Consider the following 12,254-nt stretch of genomic DNA (forward strand, 5'->3'; position numbering starts at 1 on the left):
ACAAAACAGAAAACCATAAACAAACAAACAAAAAAGACAACCTATGGAATGGAAGCAAATATTTGACGCAGGATGCAGCATGCTTGGGGCTGGTGCATGGGGATGACCCAGAAAGATGTTATGGGGAGGGAGGTGGGAGGGAGGTTCATGTTTGGGAATGCATGTAAGATTTAAAGATTTTAAAATTTAAAAAATAAAAAACTAAAAAAAAAAAAGAAAAAAAAAACAAACAAAGAATTAATATATAAATTATACCAACAGCTCATACAGATCAATGTCAGAAAACAAAACAACCCAATCTAAAATGGACAGAAGACCTGAACAGACATTTCTCTACAGAAGACATACAGATATCCAACAGGTACATATAAAGATGATCAACATCACTTATTATTCAGTTCAGTTCAGTTCAGTCGCTCAGTCGTGTCTGACTCTACCACCCCATGAATCACAGCACGCCAGGCCTTCCTGTCCATCACCAATTCCCAGAGTTCACTCAGACTCACGTCCATCGAGTCAGTGATACCATTCAGCCAGCTCATCCTCTGTTGTCCCCTTCTCCTCCTGCCCCCAATCCCTCCCAGCATCAGAGTCTTTTCCAATGAGTCACCTCTTCGCATGAGGTGTCCAAAGTACTGGAGTTTCAGCTTCAGCATCATTCCTTCCAAAGAAATCCCAGGGCTGATCTCCTTCAGAATGGGCTGGTTGGATCTCCTTGCAGTCCAAGGGACTCTCAAGAGTCTTCTCCAACACCACAGTTCAAAAGCATCAGTTCTTCAGCGCTCAGCCTTCTGCACAGTCCAACTCTCACATCCATACATGACCACAGGAAAAACCATAGCCTTGACTAGACGGACCTTAGTCAGCAAAGTAATGTCTCTCCCTTTGAATATGCTATCTAGGTTGGTCATAACCTTTCTTCCAAGGAACAAGCGTTTTTTAATTTCATGGCTGCAGTCACCATCTGCAGTGATTTTGGATCCCAAAAAATAAAGTCTGACACTTTCCACTGTGTCCCCATCTATTTCCCATGAAGTGATGGGACTAGATGCCATGATCTTCGTTTTCTGAATGTTGAGTTTTAAGCCAACTTTTTCACTCTCCTCTTTCACTTCCATCAAGAGTCTTTTAGTTCCTCTACACACAGGACAGGAAAAGGTCAGTTTTCATTCCAATCCCAAAGAAAGGCAATGCCAAAGAATGCTCAAACTACCGCACAATTGCACTCATCTCACATGCTAGCAAAGTAATGCTCAAAATTCTCCAAGCCAGGCTTCAGCAATTCATGAACCGTGAACTCCCTGATGTTCAAGCTGGTTTTAGAAAAGGCAGAGGAACTAGAGATCAAATTGCCAACATCCGCTGGATCATTGAAAAAGCAATGTTCCAGAAACACATCTATTTCTGCTTTATTGACTATGCCAAAGCCTTTGACTGTGTGGATCACAATAAACTGTGGAAAATTCTGAATGAGATGGGAATACCAGACCACCTAACCTGCCTCTTGAGAAATCTGTATGCAGGTCAGGAAGCAACAGTTAGAACTGGACATGGAACAACAGACTGGTTCCAAATAGGAAAAGGAGTACGTCAAGGCTGTATATTGTCACCCTGCTTATTTAACTTATATGCAGAGTACATCATGAGAAACGCTGGACTGGGAGAAACACAAGCTGGAATCAAGATTTCTAGGAGAAATATCAATAACCTCAGATATGCAGATGATACCACTTATTATTAGAGAAATACAAATCAATGAGGTATCACTTCACATCAGTCAGAATAGCAATCATCAAAAATTTCACAAATAATAAATACTGGAGAGGATTGTAGGAAAATCGAACCCTTGTACACTGTTTTTGGGAATGTCAATTGATACAGTGTCTATGGAAAAAAATATGGAGTCTTCTTAAAAGTTATCAATAGAACTACTTGCAATTCCACTAAAAAATAATTCCAGAAAAAAACAAAAAACACTAATTTGAAAATATGTTTGCACCCCAAAGATTATACTAGCATTATTTACAATGGTCAAGACATGGAAGCAACCCAAGTGCCCATCAACAGATCATAGGACTAAAAATATGTGATATATATATATATATATATACACATATATAGGACTGACCAAAATGTTTGTTCAGATTTTTCCATAATATCTTACAGAAAAACTTTCAGGTTTTGGTCAAGTGTATATATACAAGGAAACATCATTCATCTATGAAAAACACTGAAACGTTTCCATTTATAGGAATGTGAATTGGCCTAGAGATGCTATGCATAGTGAAATAAGTCAGAGAATGACAAATACCATATGATGTTACTTATATGTGGAGTCTTAAAAATAATACAAATGAATACATATACAAAAAGAAGCAAATTCACATAAATAGAAAGTAATTTAATTGTTACCAAAGGGTTAGAGAAGAAGGGAGGGAAAAATTAGGGGTATGGTTAACAGATATAAACTTGTTTGTTAACAGATACAACCGCTATAAATAAAATAGATAAGCACCATCCTAAATTGAAAAAAAAGACTTTGAAAAACAACAGGTGTATGCATATGTATAACTGAATCACATTACTGTATACCTGAAATTAACACATTATTAATCAACTATGCTGCTGCTGCTGCTAGGTCACTTCAGTCATGTCTGACTCTGTGCAACCCCATAGATGGCAGGCCACCAGGCTCCACTGTCCCTGGGATTCTCCAGGCAGGAGTACTGGAGTGGGTTGCCATTGCAACTATACTCCTATATATATTCCAAGATTTAACTACCAGCAGAATTATACCCATTATCTTTTAATGACTTAAATGAAATACAATCTGCAAACATACTGAATCACTGTGCTGTATGTTTGAAACTAACACAATATTGTAAATCAAATGTACTTAAATTAAAAACTAAACTAAACTAAACTAAAATAAAATAAAGGTTACAACAGAAATTCCCAGATGAATAAAAACTTGGATTTTGGGATTGTTCATTATTAGTAGACATAACTTACATATTCTATATGGAGGCACTGAGGATGGAATGAAAAGGTAATGAGTAGCTCAAATGAAATGGTTAAATGAAAAACAGTAAATACAAAGGTACATATAAAAATCAGTAGAATTTAATTTTTTGTTTTTAAGTTCTCTTTTTGTTCCTGCATGCCTGCTCAGTCGCTCAGTCATGTCCGATTCTATGCAACCCCATGGACAATAGCCCTCCCAGCTCCTCCGTCCATGTAATTATCCTGACAAGAATACTGGAGTGGGTTGCCATTTCTCCTCCAGGGCTTTTTGTTCCTATATAATGTAAAAAATAAAGACATAAAATGATAATTATGAAACTATGTTAATGGGTATGCAATACATAACCATGTAATATGGGACAATAAAAACATAAAATGTAGAAGGAAAGAGATGTATAAAAAGTTATATTCTATATACAGTTGAAGAAAAGTTGGTATTAATTTAAGGCACATATTTATAATGTTAAGATGTTATTTTTAATTGGGGGAAAACTCTAAAAAAAATTAAAAATAAAGGAATAAACCAAGCACACTTGAAAAATAATTAAGCAGAAAACAAGGAAGTAATAGAAAAATTGAGGAGTAAAGTTATTAGAAATTTAGGAAACAAAGAGTAAAATGACGAAATTCTTAGATGTAAATAGTTACTTTAAATAGCAATGAATCAAAGTCACAAATTAAATGGTTTGGATTGATATAATGAATAAATTATGATCCAACTGTATCCTGTCTTCAAGAACGTCACTTTAGATTATAAGACAAAATAAATTGAAATTTAAAGAATGGACAAACATATTCTGTGCAAATCATAACCAAAATCGTGCTAGAGTAACTATAATATTCCCCTTCATGGACCACTGCCTTGTCACACTAAAGAGGCTTGTGTCATGAACCAGAAATCAAATTGCCAACTTTCGCTGAAAAGAAAAACCAAGGGAATTCCAGAAAAAAAAAAAAATCTACTTTTGTTTCATTGGCTGTGCTAAAGCTTTTGACTGCATTGCTGCTGCTGCTGCTGCTGCTGCTGCTGCTGGTTACTACGAGTGAAATGACACAGAACATACAAGACATACGAGACGCACACAAGAGACATACACTCTGGCCAGAGGGACAAGAACTGCGTGCGCCAGCAAGCTCGCAGTTTATTTATATACATCCCTTCTGGGCAGAATTCCAGACTGTATGACCAAACTTGTTCAGTACAGCGCATGTGCATAAATGTTATTGTACAGCAGAAGGGAGTGAAATTCCGGCCTACTGCAGAGTCCGTCCAGAGCCCTTATCACAAGAAGGGAATGTTTCATTATTAGCAAGGGACCGTTAATCTCAAGGCTGTGTCCATCTCCTTGGCAGAACATCCTGTTTGCAAGCAGCACATCTCCACTTTCCCTATTGTGGCTGCATTAACCCTTCAGCTGCTGCTGCTAAGTCACTTGAGTCTTGTCCGACTCTGCAACCTAGACAGCAGCCTACCAGTCTCCTCTGTCTCTGGGATTCTCCAGGCAAGAATACTGGAGTGGGTCACCATTTCCTTCTCCAATGCATGCATGCATGCTAAGTCGCTTCAGTCATGTCCGACTGTGGGACCCCATAAACAGCAGCCAGGACCCATGGACAGGGACCTCTGTCCACAGGATTCTCTAGGCAAGAATACTGGAGTGGTTTGCCATTTCCTTGGATCATAGCAAACTGGAAAATTCTTAAAGAGATGGGAATACAAGACCATCTTATCTGTCTCCTGAGAAATCTTTATGTGGTCAAGAAGCAACCTTACATGGAACGTTGGATTGGTTCAAAAAGTGGGAAAGGAGTATGACAAGGCTGTACATTGTCACTCTGTTTATTTAACTTGTATGCAGATTACATCATGTGAAATGCTGGACTGGATGAGTTTCAAGCTGGAATCGAGGTTGCTGGGAGAAACATCAACAACCTCAGATATGCAGATTATACCACTTTAATGGCAGAAACAGAGGAACTAAAGAACCTCTTGATGATGGTGAAAGAGGAGAGAGAAAACAACTGGCTTAAAATTCAACATTCAAAAATCTAAGATCACTTCATGGCAAATAAAAGAGGAAAAAATGGAAACAGAGACAGATTTCCTCTTCTTGGCTCCCAAATCACTGCAGATAGTGATTGGAGCCATGAAATTAGAAGATGCTTGCTTCTTGGAAGGAAGGCTATGACAAACCTAGGCAGGCATCACTTGGCCAAAAAGGGTCTGTATAGTCAAATCTATGGTTTTTCCAGTAGTCATGTATGGATGTGAGAGTTATGCCATAAGGAAGGCTAAGCACCAAAGAACTGATGCTTTCAAACTATGGTGCTGGAGAAGACTCTTGAGAGTCCCTTGTACAGCAAACAGATCAAACCAGTCAATTCTACAGGAAATCAATCCTGAATATTCATTGGAAGTAATGATGCTGAAGCTCTGATACTTTGCCCACCAAAGAGTCAACTCATTGGAAATGACCCTGATGCTAGGAAAGATTGAGGGATGGAGGAGAAAGGGGTGACAGAGGATGAGATGGTTGGATGATATCACTGACTCAATGGATATGAGTTTGAGCAAACTCTAGGAGATAGTGAAGGACAGGGAGGCCTGGTGTGCTGCAGTCCACAGGGTTGCAAAGAGTCAAACATGACTTAGCTACTGAACAATGATACCACTGAACTATTAATATACAGCTAAAATTGTTAAAGTTGTAGATTTTATGTTGTGTATGTTTTACTACAATTTTTTAAATTAAAAAAAATATATATATATAGTGGAATATATGATGAATTCCATTTTGAGGAGGTACATATTGGAAAAGCAGGATTGAAACTGTCCTGAGACTTGTGAAAAATATCAGAACTAGTGAATGTCTTCACATGTAGATCTTTGTTAACTGGCATGAAATTTTATAAATATATATATATATATATATATATATATATATATATATATATATATATATAACTAAGGAAGAAAGGAGAAAAAATGTTGCAAGATAGACTTGATTTTTACTCATCTCTGTTTCTCTAATAGTTAACATATTGGATGAAATGAGTGCTTAGTGGATGGACCCTGAATAAATGAATGAAAATATATAGCTTTATTTGGTATAAAGAAAAAGAGAAATGATCAGAAACTAAAGAGAATGTGACATTAATTTCTGTATCTGTTAGTTTTCTTGATATTAAATTCTAGATAATGCCCTATAAATTTGACTTATAAGCTGCTTTGAAAATGTTATATAGTTGTTTTTCCAATTAGTAAAAATTCCAGGGAATAAAACCATTATTTTTCTAACAATCCATATTTTCTATATGCCAACTACAAAACAAATGCCGTGATATATATTGATACATAGTCATCACCTGAGACCTTATATGCCTATGAGAACAAAGTGCTTTGTTATTATTGTGTTGCCTTTTATGTTAACACATGAAACACATATGTTCTTTAAAACAAAATGTAATTGGTATGCAGTGTGCTGTTAGTTCAGTTCAGTTCAGTCTCTCAGTTGTGTCCGACTCTTTGCCACCCCATGAATCGCAGCACACCAGGCCTCCCTGTCCATCACCAACTCCTGGAGTTCACTCAGACTCACGTCTATCGAGTCAGTGATGCCATCCAGCCATCTCATCCTCGGTCGTCCCCTTCTCCTTCTGCCCCCAATCCCTCCCAGCATCAGAGTCTTTTCCAATGAGTCAACTCTTCACATGAGGTGGCCAAAGGACTGGAGCTTCAGCTTTAGCATCATTCCTTCCAAAGAAATCCCAGGGCTGATCTCCTTCAGAATGGACTGGTTGGATCTCCTTGCAGTCCAAGGGACTCTCAAGAGTCTTCCCCAACACCACAGTCCAAAAGCATCAATTCTTCAGCACTCAGCCTTCTTCACAGTCCAACTCTCACATCCATACATGCCCACAGGAAAAACCATAACCTTGACTAGATGGACCTTAGTCGGCAAAGTAATGTCTTTGCTTTTGAACATGCTATCTAGGTTGGTCATAACTTTTCTTCCAAGTGCTGTTAAATCACACCTATTTTCTTCAATGAAGTCATCCACAACTTTAGAAGAGATTTTTATCCTAAAGAAGCAGTTTAAAAGCAAAAAAAGAATGCTTTGCTCTTGGTATCAGCTACCAGTATTAGAGTATCATTGCTTTTGTAATACTATTGAAATACAGTGAATGTTATTTTTCCCTCCAGTTTTTTTGGAGGGATATGGTTAACATATAGAACTATTAAGCTTAAGGTATACACTTAATGCTTTGACATACATAGCTTATGCAATAATTATCACAAGTTTAGTGAGCATCTATTATTTCATATAAGTAAAAAAAAGCATTTTCCTTTTGATGAGAATGCTTAGGATTTACTCTTAACTTTTATATAAAACATATGGCAGTGTTAATTATATTCATCATGCTGTACATTACAGAGGAATACATTTCATTGCATTTTTCCCTATTTTTACAGAACTCTTTACGTTGCATTTTGTCTATGTTCTTGATTTTGTATTTTTGCTAGTCCAGTTTTTAGTGCTAATTTTCACTTATAGGTGCGTTTCCTGGCTTGAATGCTCTCTCTTTTTTCACCCTGTTTTTATCCTTTTTAAAAAACTTTTTCATCTCTTCTTTACTCTTTGTAAATGTGTGAGTTTCTTTGAGTGTTCTGGACTGTTGCCTCAACCATTAGTCTTGGGGTTTGTTTCCTGCACTGTGTGTCCTGTAAAGTCTTGGTGTTACAGCTAGGAATTGGGCCTGAACCTTCAAGGTGGGAGACCTGATTCTAGGATTTTGGACAATGAAAAAACTCCCAACACATGGAGAGTTAATTGACAAACGTTCTCTCAAAGTCCTCCATCTCAACACTAAGATCAAGCTCTACCCAAAAGCCAGCAAGTTCCAGTGCTGGGCACTTCATGCCAAACCTTCAGTAATTTAGGAACACACCCCTCTTCGTTAGCAGATAGGCTGCCCAAAGCCATACCAAGCTCTCAGATACCGCAAAACACACTACTTCAGTGAGAAAAAGATCCAGTTCCATCTACCAGAACACAGGAACAAGTTCCTCCAACCAGGAAACCTTCACAGGCATTGCTCCAACCCACCCTTGTGAGGGAGACTCCACAATTAAATGGAACTAAGGTGAACTCCATCAATTCTAAAGGAAATCAACACTGAATATTCATTAGAAGCACTGATGCTGAAGCTCCAGTACCTTGGCCACCTGATGCAAAGAGCCAACTCATTGGAAAAGACACTGATGTTGGGAAAGATTAAAGGCAGGAGGAGAAGGGGATGACAGAGGATGAGATGGTTGGATGGCATCATCGACCAATGGACATGAGTTTGAGCAAACTCCAGGAGATAGTAAAGGATTAGGGAGGGCTGGCATGCTTCAGTCCATGGGGTTGCAAAGATGTGGACACGACTCAGTGACTGAACAATAACAAATCTATTGTATCTGCACCTGAAGGAGTGCATTTCCTTCCTCTTCTTTGGTCACAGAGCCCAGAGTGTTCTGCTTTGGTTTGGGGCCTGACTTTGCTTCTAGACTGCCTTCTGATGTCTGTTCCCCACCCAGACAAGAGGGGACAAGGGATGATGCTTATTAGGGCTCACGTGCTCTGTTGGGCTGGGGGGAGGATGGGTTATGTTAGCCAAAATTAGGAAGTACCAGGGAGTGCCTGCAGTGGTAGAGACCTTCAGGATGTTGCTACAGTCTGAATGGAGTCGTGTGCTCTCCAAGAGGAATTGGCCCCTTGTTATGAGTTCCTAGGAAGAGTCAAACTTCTTAGGCTCCCAGTAAGGTGTGGGCAGTCACAGCTTGGTGGGAACTGCCACCTCTGGGGTCAGGACCACAGTGATGGCATTTTAACTGCTGTCTCAGGCACTCCCCTGGCTTATGTTTCCCCCACTGTGATCATAAACTGCAGTCACATTTAATTCTGCCACTGGCACTCCTGCTGGCTTTGGAAGCCAGTGGGGAACACAGCCATTGTCTGCAAGTGCTCAAAGTTAGAGAGTCCTCATGACAATGATCTCTTGCCTCTCTGGGAGACCCAGTCTTTTCCCTGGACTCCCTCAGCTGTGTTGTACTAGCTCTCTCAGAGTATCTTCATGGCAGTCAATCTCAGTCCTCTCCCTGGGGTCCAACCCCATACCCCAAGCCTGAGCCTCAGCACCCAGCCCTCACTCTTCATGGGCATGAAAACCATTTCTTGGCTGCAAAGTGCTGTTTGGCAATGACCTCTGCAGTGAATTCTCTCCATTTTGCCTTCCAAGTACCTGTTGCTGTGTTCCCCTCTGAGGTTTTGTAGTTCCCCCCTGACCTCGCCTGTGGGGGGATTTCTGGGTGTGTAGAAACCTTTCCTCCTTCAAGACTCCCTCCCCAGGTTGCAAGTGCCCATCGCAAAATCCTTTGTCTACTTTCTTTTTCTTTATCTTTTGCCTTGCCTCATTCTGAGGTGATTGGCTTCTCTTTTTGGAAGTCTGGCATCTTCTGCCAGTGTTCAGAAGGTGTTCTGTAGGAGTATTTTTGATGATATTTGTGGGTTTAAAGGTGATCTCGCATTCTTAGTCCTCCACCATCTTGTAAGTCTCTATATCACTTTTTAAATATAAGTTCATTTGTATCATCTTTAGAATCCATATACAAGTGATATTATATCATATCATATCTGCTTTGTCTGAGTTACTTCATTTCGTATGATAACCTCTAAGTCCATCTATGTTGCTGCAGATGACATTATATCATTCTTTTTTATTGCTGAATGATATTCCATCATGTATATATTGATACCACATCTCCTTTATCCATTTTTCTATTGATGGACATATAAATTGCTTCCATGTCTTGGATGTTGTAAATAGTGCTGCAATGAATATTTGGGGTACATTTATATTTTCAAATTATCATTTTGTCCAGACATATGCCTAGGAGTTGATTGCAGGGTCTTATGTTGGCTCTTCTCAGTTTTTGAAGGAACCTCCATACTGTTCTCCATACTCACTAAAACAATTTATTAATACATTCCCATCAACAGAGTAAGAAGATTTCTGTTTCCTCACACTCTCTCCAGCATTTATTATTTGTAGACTTGATGATGGGCGTATGACTGACTGATGTGAGGTACTATCTCATTGTAGTTTTTATTTACATCTCTCTAATGATTAGTGACACTTAGCATCTTTTCATGTGTCCTTTGGATATTGGTATCTCTTTGGAGAAAAGTGTATTTAGATCTTATGTCCATTTTATGGTGTGTTTTTTTTTTTTCATATTGAGCTTCATAAGTTTCTTGTATATTTTGAAGATTAATCTCTTGTCAGGCTCATCATTTACAAATATGTTCTCCCATTCTGTAGGTTGTGTTTTCATTTTGACTAAAGTTTCCTTTACTATGGAAAATCTCCTGAACTTAATTAGGTTCCATTTATTTATTTTTGTTTGTATTGCTATTCCTTTAGAAAACAGATCCAAAAAGACATTATTGTGATTTATGTCAGAATATCCTGCCTACATTTTCCTCTAGGAGCTTCATAGTATCTGGTTTTACATTTGGGTCTTTACTCCATTTAGAGTTTATTTTTTGTTTATGATGTTAGAGAATGGTCTAATTTTATTCTTTTATATATAGCAGTTTTCTCAACACCATGTAATGAAGAGACTATCTTCTTCATTGCATGTTTTTGTCTTGTTTGTCATAGATTAGATGACCATAGTTGCATGGGTTTACCTTTGGACTTTCTGTCCTTGTCCCTTGGTCTAAATTTCTATTTTTGTGCCAGTACTATACTGTTTTGATAACAATAGCCTAGTACTATAGTCTGAATTCAGGAAGCCATATTGAGGAATCCATATTTGTATGTTTTACTCAAAATTGCTTTGACTCTTCAGGGTCTTTTGTGTTTCCATACAAATTGTAAAAATTTTTGTTCTGGTCTGCGAAAAATACCATTGATAATTTTGTCTATGTTTCATTGATCTATAGATTGCTTTCAGTAGTATAGTCAGTTTTACAATAATGATTCTTTCAATCCAAGAGTACAGTATATCTTTCCATCTGTTTGTGTCACCTTCAATTTCATTAATCAGTGTCTTAAAGTTTTCAAAGTACAACATTTTGCATCCTTAGGTAAGTTTATTCCTAGATATTTTAATTCTTTTTGATGAAATGGTAAATGGTATTGTTTTTTCTCTTTATCATTTATCATTCATGTATAGATGTGTGAACTATATCTGTGTGTTAATTTTTTATCCTGCAACTTTACCAAATTTTCACTGATTAACTCTTAGTTTTCTGGTAGCATCTTTATGATTTTCTATGTATAGTATCATGTCATCTGCAATCAATGACAATTTTATTTCTTCTTTTCCAATTTAGATCCCTTTTGTTTTCTTCTATGATTTCTGAGGTTAGGACTTCCAAAGCCATGTTGAATAAAGGAGGAAAGAGTGGGCTTCCTTATCTTGCTCCTGATCTTTGAAAAAATTATTTCAGTTTTTCACCATTGAATATGATGTTAGGTGTAGGTTTTTCATATATGGCCGTTATTATGGTGAGTTAGATTCCTTCTATACCCACATTCTGGAGAATTTTTTGTCATAAATGGATGTTGAATTTTTCAAAAGCTTTTTTTGGATCTATCCAAATGATCATATAGTTTTTTTTTTTCATTTTGTTAATGTGGATATCATGCTGATTGATTTGAAGATACTGAAAAATCTTTACATCTCTAAGTTCCACTTGATCATGGTGCACTATCTTTTTCATGAATTGTTGGATTTGGTTTGCTAGTGCATTGTTGACGATTTTTATGTGTATGTTCATCAGTCATATTTGCATGTAATTTTATTTTTTGTTGTGTCTTTTTCTGGTTTTGGTATCAGAGTGATTGTGTTCTCATAGAATGAGTTTGGAAGTGTTTTGTTTACTGCGATTTTGGGGAATATATTCAGAAATATAGATGTTAACTCCTTTCTAAATGAATAATAGAATTTGCCTCTGCATCCATCTGGTTTTGGACTCTTCTTTGTTGGGAGTTTTTCATCACAAATTCAATCAGTGCTTGTAATTGGTCTGTTCATTTATTTTTAAATTTCTTCTTAGTTCAATCTTGGGCGATTGTACTTTTCTATGAATTTGGCCATTTCTTCTAAGTTATTCATTTATTGGATATAGTTGCTTCTAATAGCCTCTTATGGTCCTTTGTATTTATCTGATGTC

The sequence above is a fragment of the Ovis aries genome, chromosome X (genome assembly GCF_016772045.2).
Source record: "Ovis aries strain OAR_USU_Benz2616 breed Rambouillet chromosome X, ARS-UI_Ramb_v3.0, whole genome shotgun sequence".
NCBI lineage: Eukaryota > Metazoa > Chordata > Mammalia > Artiodactyla > Bovidae > Ovis > Ovis aries.